Genomic DNA, 11,456 nt, shown 5'->3' with positions numbered 1-11,456 from the left:
TATATATATGTTCATAAGTACTCTAATTATATAAAATAAAAAAGTATATCAAAATAATAATATATCATATATATATATATATATATATATATAATGACATATTATTATTTTGATATACTTTTTTATTTTATATATATATATGTGTGTGTGTGTGTGTGTAAAATATAAAAAATTATATATATATTTATATATATATATATATATATATATATAATGATATATTATTATTTTGATATACTTTTTTATTTTATATATATGTATGTGTGTGTGTGTGTGTGTGTAAAATATAAAAAATAATGATATCTAAATCGAAAAAATAAATTTTGTATAAATATTGTTAGTAATTATTTTTTATCTTATGAATAAAAAACTTTTTCGTATTTCGGCTTATTGACTGAAATCCTGTATATTCTACAAGTTTTAAAAATATCTCTTAATAATACAAACTGTTATATATGTATATATATATATATATATATATATATATATATATATATATGTATACATATATATTTAAAAAAATATCGCGATTTTTCATATCTACGTTTTTCGAAACAGTATTCTTTCTACTGCGCGATCATATGATCATAAAAAATTAATTAACATTGCTAATGATTAGAATGATTAGAATTCTTTAGAAACTAAAGGAATTCTTCAGAGGCGGAAATATTAACTTTGCTCACAAAGACAATTTGAGACAAATTGTAAATATAACGAATAATCTTTTAAATTTTTTTTATTGAGATTTAAATAAAAGGATATATATTAATAGAGCAACGATGACGATGGCGATGGCGATAATGATGATGTAATATTAATATACATATACATATGTAATTTATATATATATTAATGATTATGCAATATTAATATGTAATATTAATAACAGAAAGAGAAAGAGAGAGAACACAAAACTTATTTATATTAGAAATTTATTGAATATAATACAGGGTGAGTTTTATTGCTTGTGTCAATCTTTTTATCATGCGGGAGATTACCGACTGCATAATAAATTGATCGGTACATAAATGTCAATTATTTGGATCGACCGTATCGAAGACCCGAATATAATGTGTACAATTAAAGCAAATTGAAAGCTGAAATTATGTAGTATGAATTTATTACTATTATTATTATTAAAGCTACCTATTTAGTATTATTATTATTATTATTATACACATTATACTCGGATCTTCGATACGATCGATCCAAATAATTGACATTTATGTACCGATCAATTTATTATGCAGTCGGTAATCTCCCGCATGATAAAAAGATTGACACAAGCAATAAAACTCACCCTGTATATAAGCAGGTAATATACATATAAAATTAGTGTTTTGTTACATTACTGTAAAAAGAGTTTAGTATTAAGATTTTGCTTTAATTAATATTGTGAAAATACTTTTGCAACTTTACTTTTTATCATAGTTATATTAAAAGACATATTTTTAAACAAAAATATATAACAAAATTATGGAAATGAAATATTTATTGTTTAATACTATTAATAAAGGATTTTTAATTGTAAGTCATAAATTTTACATCATTCATTATCAGTATTATACCTAAGAATAATAGATATTGAATGCAATATATTACTAATGAGATATTAAAGGCTGCTGATTTCGAAAGTTTATGTATCTTAAAAAGAAAGAAAAAAACAATTATTCACATAATCAATATAATAGAAACGAAAATGTCGTTTTGACAAAATATTTTGTCACAAGACAATTACAAATAAAACCAAGACTTTCACTTTCTTAGCCTAGTCTTTCTTTAAAAAAAGAATAGATAAAAAGGTAAGTTTTTCTTTAACAAGTCGAACTGTTTTAATATCTATTGATAATTGATATCGATATCAGAGAGAAGACTGAGAGGTGTCATGGCCTGCTTTTAGGTGATCCCTGAAAGCGATATTCCCTCTATGGACATTGAAAACGTGGACATGAACTACAAAGCCAATGTCCATGAATATTCTTAGAGGGTAATATATAATATGCACAATTTCTGGTTTTGTTCCGTGCTATGTGCACGAAATGCCGGTGGCACCAGTGCTGTATAACAAGATACTTATGTATGCAAATTGATAGTAAATAAATTATTCAATCGCGAAAGATACTGTAATATTTAAAGATGAAATAAATATTTTTCTATATTCATTGTCATATTTATATCTTTTTATTTAAAAAAAACAAAATGCCTGCTGTGGGATAAAAACATTTTTAACTGTATTTCTATAAATCTTCTTAATTAGCAGTAAACTGATCTTTGATATTTATCAATCATTTTTTTAATTATTTAAAAATTTAATTATTAATACATGTATAGAATTTGTCAAATTAATCACTGATTCTTCTGAAGTTTTTATAATTAAGACTCGAAAAATATAGATGTTGCAAAATATTTTAAATCTCTTCCTTTATATAAAATATAAAGAATTCATATGTTCTATTTTAATATAGCTAACATTATTTTTATATATTTTTATTATAATTTTCATACCAACATAATATTTTTATGCTTAATATAATATTTTTATGCATAATATTTTTATGCTAAATATATATTACAAAATATATGACAAAATATAATACAAATTTAATATAAAATATAATTCGAAATTTAATACAAAATTTATTACATGGAATAATTTATTACACGAAAATGTCCAAAATATACGTATAATATAAAATTTACTAAAAATTTTTACATAGTCCAGACGAGACTGATTAGCGAAGATTAATTACGCGACATTTATTATTAATAATAGATATGCAATAATAGGATTTAATAAGTTTTATATAACGTAAATAATCGTGATCAAAAGAGTCATTAATAAAATTATTGATCGTTTCTTCGATTGTAAAAGAAAGTATTTGCATTACTGGCGCATTTTGTATAGATTATCAAAGGAAATATTCAAAATGAAAAGGTAGAATAAAATTCGAAATCAACAATTAAATTACTAAATAAATCGCGATTTAAAATTCGCGAGAAAACATGACGAATAAATAAATCAACAATAATCGGAATATTCGATTGCGAGATACGCATAATTTTTATAATATGATAATCGAAACCATCAATAGACACGCGTGCGATATAATTATTATCACACAAATGATGACAGACGAAGATATTTTGGCAAACATTTGTGATCCGTATTGTTTATGAACATAAAATTCACTGTCCGATTTATTTGCGATTAATATGCGACTTTATACGAATTTCACGATTGAGAATAAAATACATATCCTATTTCGCGTATGATTATACTGAATAAGATGAAATGAGCTCTATAAGCTTTAAAATATAATTAAAAATCGCGTTGTGGCCACGTTTAATAGAAAATAACGGAACGAATGATTTTAAAAGTCCCTCTAATAATCGATGTAATAGTAGAGTTTAATAAGATTTAAATAATGTAAAGAATCATGATTAAAACAGTCATTAATAAAGTAATCGATCGTCTTTTAAATTATAGAAGAAAATATTTGCACTACCAGCATTTTGCACGAACTATTAAAAACAATATTCAAAGATGTGGAAAGATAAACAAAGCTTCAATGTATAATGCCTGTTTCTACCAACGTCGTTTAACTTTAATCTTAGCTTAACTCATTCTTTGTCTCTTTCTAAAAGAACAGTTAGAAGGAGACAAAGAGTGAGTTAAGCTAAGATTAAAGTTAAACGACGTTGGTAGAAACAAGCATAAGTCAACGATTAAATTATAAGATAAATCGCGATTTAAAATTCCCGAGAAAATGCGACGAATAAATAAATCGATAATATTCGGAATATCCGATTGTGATATGTATACCTTTTATAATATAATAATCGAAGCGTCTCAATAGACATTATAATCGCGCGCGATATAATTATCACATAAATGCGAAGATATTTGGACAGACAATTTGATGTCTGTAATATTTACGAATACAGTACTCATTGTCTGAGTCAATTGCGAATCTTTATAAGATAAATCGCGACTCGAATTCACGGGAAAACGCGACGAATAAATAAGTCCATAATATGCGGAATATTTGATCGCGATACGTAATTTTTATAATATAATAATCGAAGCTCTCAATAGACACGAGCGCGATATAATTACTATCACGTAAGTATAGAAAATCAAAAATATTTCGACAATCATTTGAGGTCTGTAATGTTTGCGAATATACAATTCACCGATCGATTTACTTGCGAATTTTTATAAGATAAATCGCGATTTAAAATTCGCGATAAAACGCGACGAATAAATAAATCGATAATATTCAAAATATTCAATTGCAGATACGCGAATGATATATCAGTAATATCCGATAAAAAGAGGAGCGATCTTAAAAATGGAGAACGATTAACATCTTGTGTCTACATTAGATTTCGCAACATCAATCTGCGAAGAAAAGTTAAGTAATCCATTGAATGTCGGGAACTTCACTGTAGGAGGGAACGAATCCTGGATCTTCCGGACTATTCCCGATAGCAATGATTTCAGTAATAAATCAACCACAATTATCCCTCGTCATTATCTCCAATTCACGAAATTGATATGCACATTAGAAAACATGTTCTTCCATTATTAAGAAATATATTTCTTTATTGAAAATTAAATGGATATAACGACCTTTTTTATTGAAATGTGATTACGAACGATTATATTTATAAATAATAAAATACATGCATTATTGGAGTTTGTGTTAAATGTGCGAACACATAATTTGGGGTACGGTTCGCGCGCGCGAGACGAATCGAACCCGATATCAGCAAGATTTAAAAAATTTCAATTCGAACAGTATGCAAAATAAAATAAATGAAATAATTTTAAACAATTAATTCTAGATTAATTCTCTAGATTCTTATTCTTATAACGTTTAAATTAATAATTTTTTTTCTTTTAATCCATATCTTGCTGATATAGAGGTACCCATTCGATTCGTCTCTAAATTTTTAAGTATTCGCACATTTTATGTAACATTCATGTATAATTTCGCGTATATATGATATATAATATTAATAAAAATTATAAAAATATTTTGGATACGTAAATTTGTGCATGTATTTTATTATACATATATATAAAATGGTATATATCTAAAAACTAATATTTCAAAATGCCGATGGATGTCCAATACCTGCAAATAGTTTCTTAAAAGAAACTAAAAATTAATGTTAATATCCCCAGCACCTAAAAATAATTTTTCAAAAGAGACAAATTATATTAATTAAAAATATATTCGTTCGTAATTATTTTTATCAAAAAATTTATACAAATTAATTACAATATGAAATTACTTGAAAACCTAAAATTTATACACAACGCTATATCCATATTTAATCTACTATTAAATCTTTCTAGCATTATATATATAGACAATAATAATACCAATCCTAATAATGATAGAACATTTTTAACGAAGAAAAGAAAAGATACATTTCTCTCATCTAAATATATATTATTTAAATTAATTCGACGTTAAAGAAGCGTATCATCGTTGAATTACTACCGAAATCATTGCTTTCGGAAATTGCCAGGAAAACCTGAGATTAGTTCCTTCAATCTTACAATAAAAATTCCCAATTTTTAACAGGGCACCGAACTAGACGTCGCGAATGGATCTCACAAGAACCGATGAAAAATAATTCTCCATGATGAAAATCGTTTTGACTCCTTGGCGGTACGAGCCACGCAACTTTCATTAAAGTTTATTTAACGGAAGGAACAATGGTAACTCTTTTATTAAAACGACAATCTCGTCTAAGAACGCGAAAAAGAATGCGAAAAAGGACGCGAAAAGAACACGGTGTTTTCGCAACGGTAATTTATTAATTTATTTATGAATATTTTCCGATATGAAAAAAAAAATTCGTAAATACAAATATAACCAAAAAAAATAAATTATTAAATTCATAATAATTAACTCGCGATTCTATAATATCGAAGGTGATTGTTAAATTTTGTGAAGTTAATATTTAATCGTTGACTTATCACAAATTTTATCGAATCTTCACTCTCTTATTCGACATTTCTTTATATTTAATTAGCAATATTTAGGAATATTATCTGACGAGAGGGACAGCGATAAAATTCTTCTGTTAAAATGATAATCTTGTATAAGAACGCGAAGAGAACGCGGAAAGAACACGGTATTTTCGCAATCATAATTTAATAATTTATTTTAAGAATATTCAGTTCCTCTTTGACATGAAAATACAAACAGTTACTCTTTTATGAATATTCCAAAAATATATACTACAGAAACAAATACTTTAATTTAATGAATTACTATTATGTTAATTACTATTATGTAATCATTATACGTATACTTTCGATAATTTTTCGTGTAATTTACATAAGAATTTACAATCATAAATACAATTTCATATAATATAATTATAGTCATAATTGTATTGTATTTTACAATTAAAATATCAATGTTAGATATTATAATTAAAATACAATTATAACTATTTATAATTTACAATTTACAATTTACAAATTTATGATGCTATCAATATCAAATAATAATGTTCCATTTATTCAAATATTTAATAACATTGATATAATAATTTGATATTGATAGCATTAACATTTGGATTTAATATTATATTCGATTTAATACACATACATTTTTAAGTTTTAAAATAAAATATAACATGTTAAGATTTCTTAAACGTTAATAATTATGCAATTTCTTTAATATTTCTGAAGATAATTTTGATAATTTAAATTTCCCTTTTAAAACATTTTTATTTTTAAAACATGTTATATTCATTTTTACGTTTTTAAAAATAAATTCAACTTAATTAAAATAATTTTAATTTACCCCTAGGATTATTGGAATATTAAAAGAAAGAATGAATCTTACTTAATAGCCCTAACAACCCTACTATTAAAGGATTCTAATAATTTTAATAGCTCCAACAATCCTACTATAACAGAATTCTAATGATCTTAAGAGCCCTAACAACCTTAATATTAATAGAAGAATTCTAATGATTTTACTTAATAGCCTTAACAACCCTACTTCCTGATTAACTAAAATTATTCGAGATTTGAGGAACCTATCTCTAATCATCACCTCACCTAATCATGTATATATTTTAGTCACGTGCCCTAACCGCGTACCCTAACCGTACTCTTCAGGCCAGTTGAACCTACCTTTCGTTGATCCTGGCCACTTTCTTTCTCGATCTCTAATCAGAGATCGAAGAAGGAGATAATTACTCCTTCTTTTGCCGGATAATTACCGGCAAAAGAGCGTGAAATATTTACGCTCATTTAGTAACGATCGTTCGATTTCACGATCGTTCGTTAAATATTGAATATAACTTTATTTTAACTGAAATAAAGCCAAATTACTACAAATTTCTATAAATTATATTTTATAATAAAATATAAAATTAATATGTGTATTTATCATATTACAAATTATTTAATTAATTAATCATTTGGCTTTATATTAAGTTAAAGTAAAGTTTAAAAACAATATCTACAAACAAATTCTACGATGGATGAGCTATGAGCAATTAGAAGATAAGTGCGTATTATAAGAATAAATTAGCATCAAAAATTGATAAAATTGATAATTGTTAATGCGTGTCCTTTATTTAATAAATTAGACAAAATCTTTACAAAAAAATCTTTTCTTGATCTCTTCTTTTTTTAATTAATATTTCAATATATTTTCGCAATAGATGCAAAGCATAAGTTCGAAGGAACTTATTAAAATTATTTAATTTAATTGAATTAATTTAATTTAATTATTTAATTTAATTTATTTAATTTAATCCATCCTAGCTCATCCATTTTAAGGCAACGGATTTATCTACAATCTACAATCTACATCTACATCTACATCTACATCTGCAATCTCTACGAATCTGTTACCTTAAAGTTAAATAAAAGTTTTTTTCACTCACCGGCACTGATGCGCAACAGCGGAGTTGTTGTTATCGAAGCTAGTTGTCTGTAACATACAAATATAAAATTCATTTATAATAATGCTCACAAAATGCAATTAATATTTAAAAAAATTTTTATCGCGCGGAATTTTATATCCCATGTGTAAAATAATAAGCAGATAAACACGTATGGAAAAATTTTATAAATTTTTGAAACTGTTTTTTAAATAGAAAATTTTATATGACTTTTATAAAAATCTTTCTCTTTAATTCATTTAAATAATAAGATCGAATTATTGTTCGTTTATAACAAGTTAACGATTTATAACAATTAACATATAAATAATAGATATTCACCATCAGGTTGCTCCGCCGATGTAAGATGCCTCTCCCAGGCCTCCTCCTCCTCTCATGTTGTTGGCGCGCGATAACGACACTCCCGCACTCGCGAGCGATATTTTTATATCGCTATTTCCGCTATTTTACGCGCGTTACTTAACGGTGTCCGCACTATTTCGGTACAATAAAAAATTTTCTATTTGATCGCGCGATGTATATACTTAATATGTATATACTTTGAACGGCACTCCCGGTTTCGGTACGAGCGAAAATCCCATTTCACTTACGAGAATCAGCTTCGAGTCAACAGGTCGGGAATGCAACGATACAACGAGCAAGGACTAAGCCCAAACCGGAAAGAAGACGAAGCGATTAACGGAAATAGAGGAAAATGAAGTTCACCAACTCTTTTTCGCGCATAATTATCCTATCTCGTATCGAACCTGGACCCGCTAAGCACGATTTCAGGTGCTCCGCCCGGACATATTATGCCTCCCGCGGTTGCTATATGCTACACCAGGCTAGTAGACGGCAAAAGAAGAGGATACCCACATTTTTTAAATGCTAACATTCAGCAATTTAGAAAATGGGGAGGCAACCCCTTTTACCGAGCGAAAATCGTGCCTAGGGGAATCCACTCGACTCCTCGACAGGGTTAACACACGCAGTGCGTGTGGCTGTAGACGAGCAAAGAGAAGGGACCCATTGACGACCATTCCGAGCAATCGATCAAGTTCTAACTAATTCGGGCCGAATCACTTGACGAAGCACGAAGCACGAAGCGCGAGTGTACGTTGTATAGTAACGTGTGCAAACTCGAAACATCCCAGTTAGTTGACATCGGAAGTAGAGACTCGTGACAATAAATGAAATTGGGATTTTATATGAAAAAGTCCAAAAGTTCCGCGAAAACGCGACAACGCGAGAATACTGCAACGCGAAAACGCGGTAACGAAGCGCTTGCCGTCCGCGGCACGTTGACGGCACCGACGACGCGAAAGGGTACTTAGCTTCCCATTCAGGCACCTTAAAATTTATCATAAATAGAAAAATTTAAGATAAACCTCAAGGCACCATCCAAGTACTAAGCCCTCCCACCGCGACAAGGTGTACCCCATGGGAGGGTTATATTATATATAATTTTATATATAATATAATACATAATTTGAAATTTATTTTGTAATATAGTACATAAATTTAAATTCGCAAATATAAATAATAAATAAAAATATAAAAGATAAAAGAAAATCTATTATATAAAGCAATGTTCAAAATAATTGATTTTAAAACTAATTATTTTTAAAACTAATTATTATATTTTAATATTATAAATTTCGTAATTACAAAATAATTTATATTTCTTAGATATAAACTTTTAGAAATATGATAAATAAAAAAATTTCTATTTTTTTTATACATGAAATATTTAAATAAATATATTAATATGAAATGTTTTATAAAATATAAGAAGTAACTGAAAATATTAATTAATAAAAAATTTTATAAATGTTTTATAAATATTTTAAAATAAAATGGAATATTTTTTTCGGCATACGCTGACGTTTGTGCACTCGTAAATAATAACGCGATTTAAGGTGCACAAGAATTTTAATAAACCACGAGTAACATACAAGAATTCAGAATAATCGTAAAATGGATCACAAATAGACGCGCGTCCGCACAGCTTGACAGCTGGGCTCAGATTCTTTGACAGTCGTTGTTTATAACAATATCTTGACATCGCGCGCGGAAACGACCTTCTTCGAAAGAATTCAACGGGTGACGAATACAGCAGGACGGGACGCGGGGACGCAACAATATAATAAATAATGAATGTGATAAATAATTTATATTAATGACTCACATCATATCTTATTGGTCCATCCATTTTCAAAACCTCCGTCTTTCTTCTGCTTTCTTCGCTTTTTCCTCGTGGCACTTCAATCCTCGTTGCACTCATTTGAATTCCTCATTGCACTTGCACTTATTCACGAAAAGTTCCTCGTTACACTTGCAATTATGTTTAGAGAAAGAATTTGATAATATATGAAACGTCTCACATCACTACTTCACTGCTCAAGAGCCACTGAGCGAATGATCGTAAGTCAGAAACATTACCGCGGTACTGTTTATATCGCCGAGGTTGACTATGAAAGGAAGAATTTGATAATATATGAAACGTCTCACACGTCGCTACTTAAGGTCACTGTGCGAATGATAATAAAGCCGTGTAACATATTAACAATAGCGCGATACTGTTTATCAAGGTCGAACACGGTGTTATTGATAATTCTCTCGTTGCCGAAATATTTTCTGTAATATAAAATATTCGTGCGCGGAATATTAAATTATAGAAGCATTTTAATTTATTGATTAAGATTAATTGATAATTTATTAAACTATTCATCATGAAGTCTTTCGTTATACTAATTATTTGCATCTATAATTCGATTGTTTTACTTCGTGTTCTTTCACAATCCCCCCCCAAATTATATTTAGATTGTCAAGTAAAATGATAAAGTAACACGGATGGAATATATTTGTGACTCTAAGTATTAAAATAATAATTATTGTCCGTAAAGATTGCAAACATCGATGTGATTATTTAATATGTTGGATTCCTATCACATTAAATCGATTCTCGATTAAATTGTATATTAATATACAATTTAATCGAGAATCGATAAAATGATAGGAATACAAAATATTACTTCGATCATTGTGATCTTTACGGACAATAATTATTATTTTAATACTTAGAGTCACAAATATATTCCATCCGTGTTACTTTATCACTCTACTTGACAATCTAAATATAATTTGGGGGGGGGGGAGGGATTCTGAGAGAACACGAAGTAAAACAATCGAATTACAGATGCAAATAATTAACGTAACGAAATGCTCCGTGATAAATTGTTTAATTAATAATCAATAAATTAAAGTATTTCTGTTATTTAATATATTTCGCGTTAGTGTATATTTTATAATATATAAAATATTTCAACGAATTGTCGAAATCGATAACACGGTGTTCGACTTTGGCAATATAAAATATAAACAGTAGCACACTATATTACGGCTTTGTCATCATTCGCGCGGTGACTCTCGAGTAGTAAGGTAGTGGTGAGAAACGCTTCGTATATTGTAATTTTTCTACTAAATACGATTACGATTAGTATCGAAACATAATTTGCTATAAATATTAA

This window comes from Camponotus vicinus, unplaced genomic scaffold, assembly GCF_025532165.1.
Source record: "Camponotus vicinus isolate PSW18456_S1 unplaced genomic scaffold, iyCamVici1.0 SCAF_9, whole genome shotgun sequence".
NCBI lineage: Eukaryota > Metazoa > Arthropoda > Insecta > Hymenoptera > Formicidae > Camponotus > Camponotus vicinus.
This window is presented reverse-complemented; position numbering follows the sequence as displayed.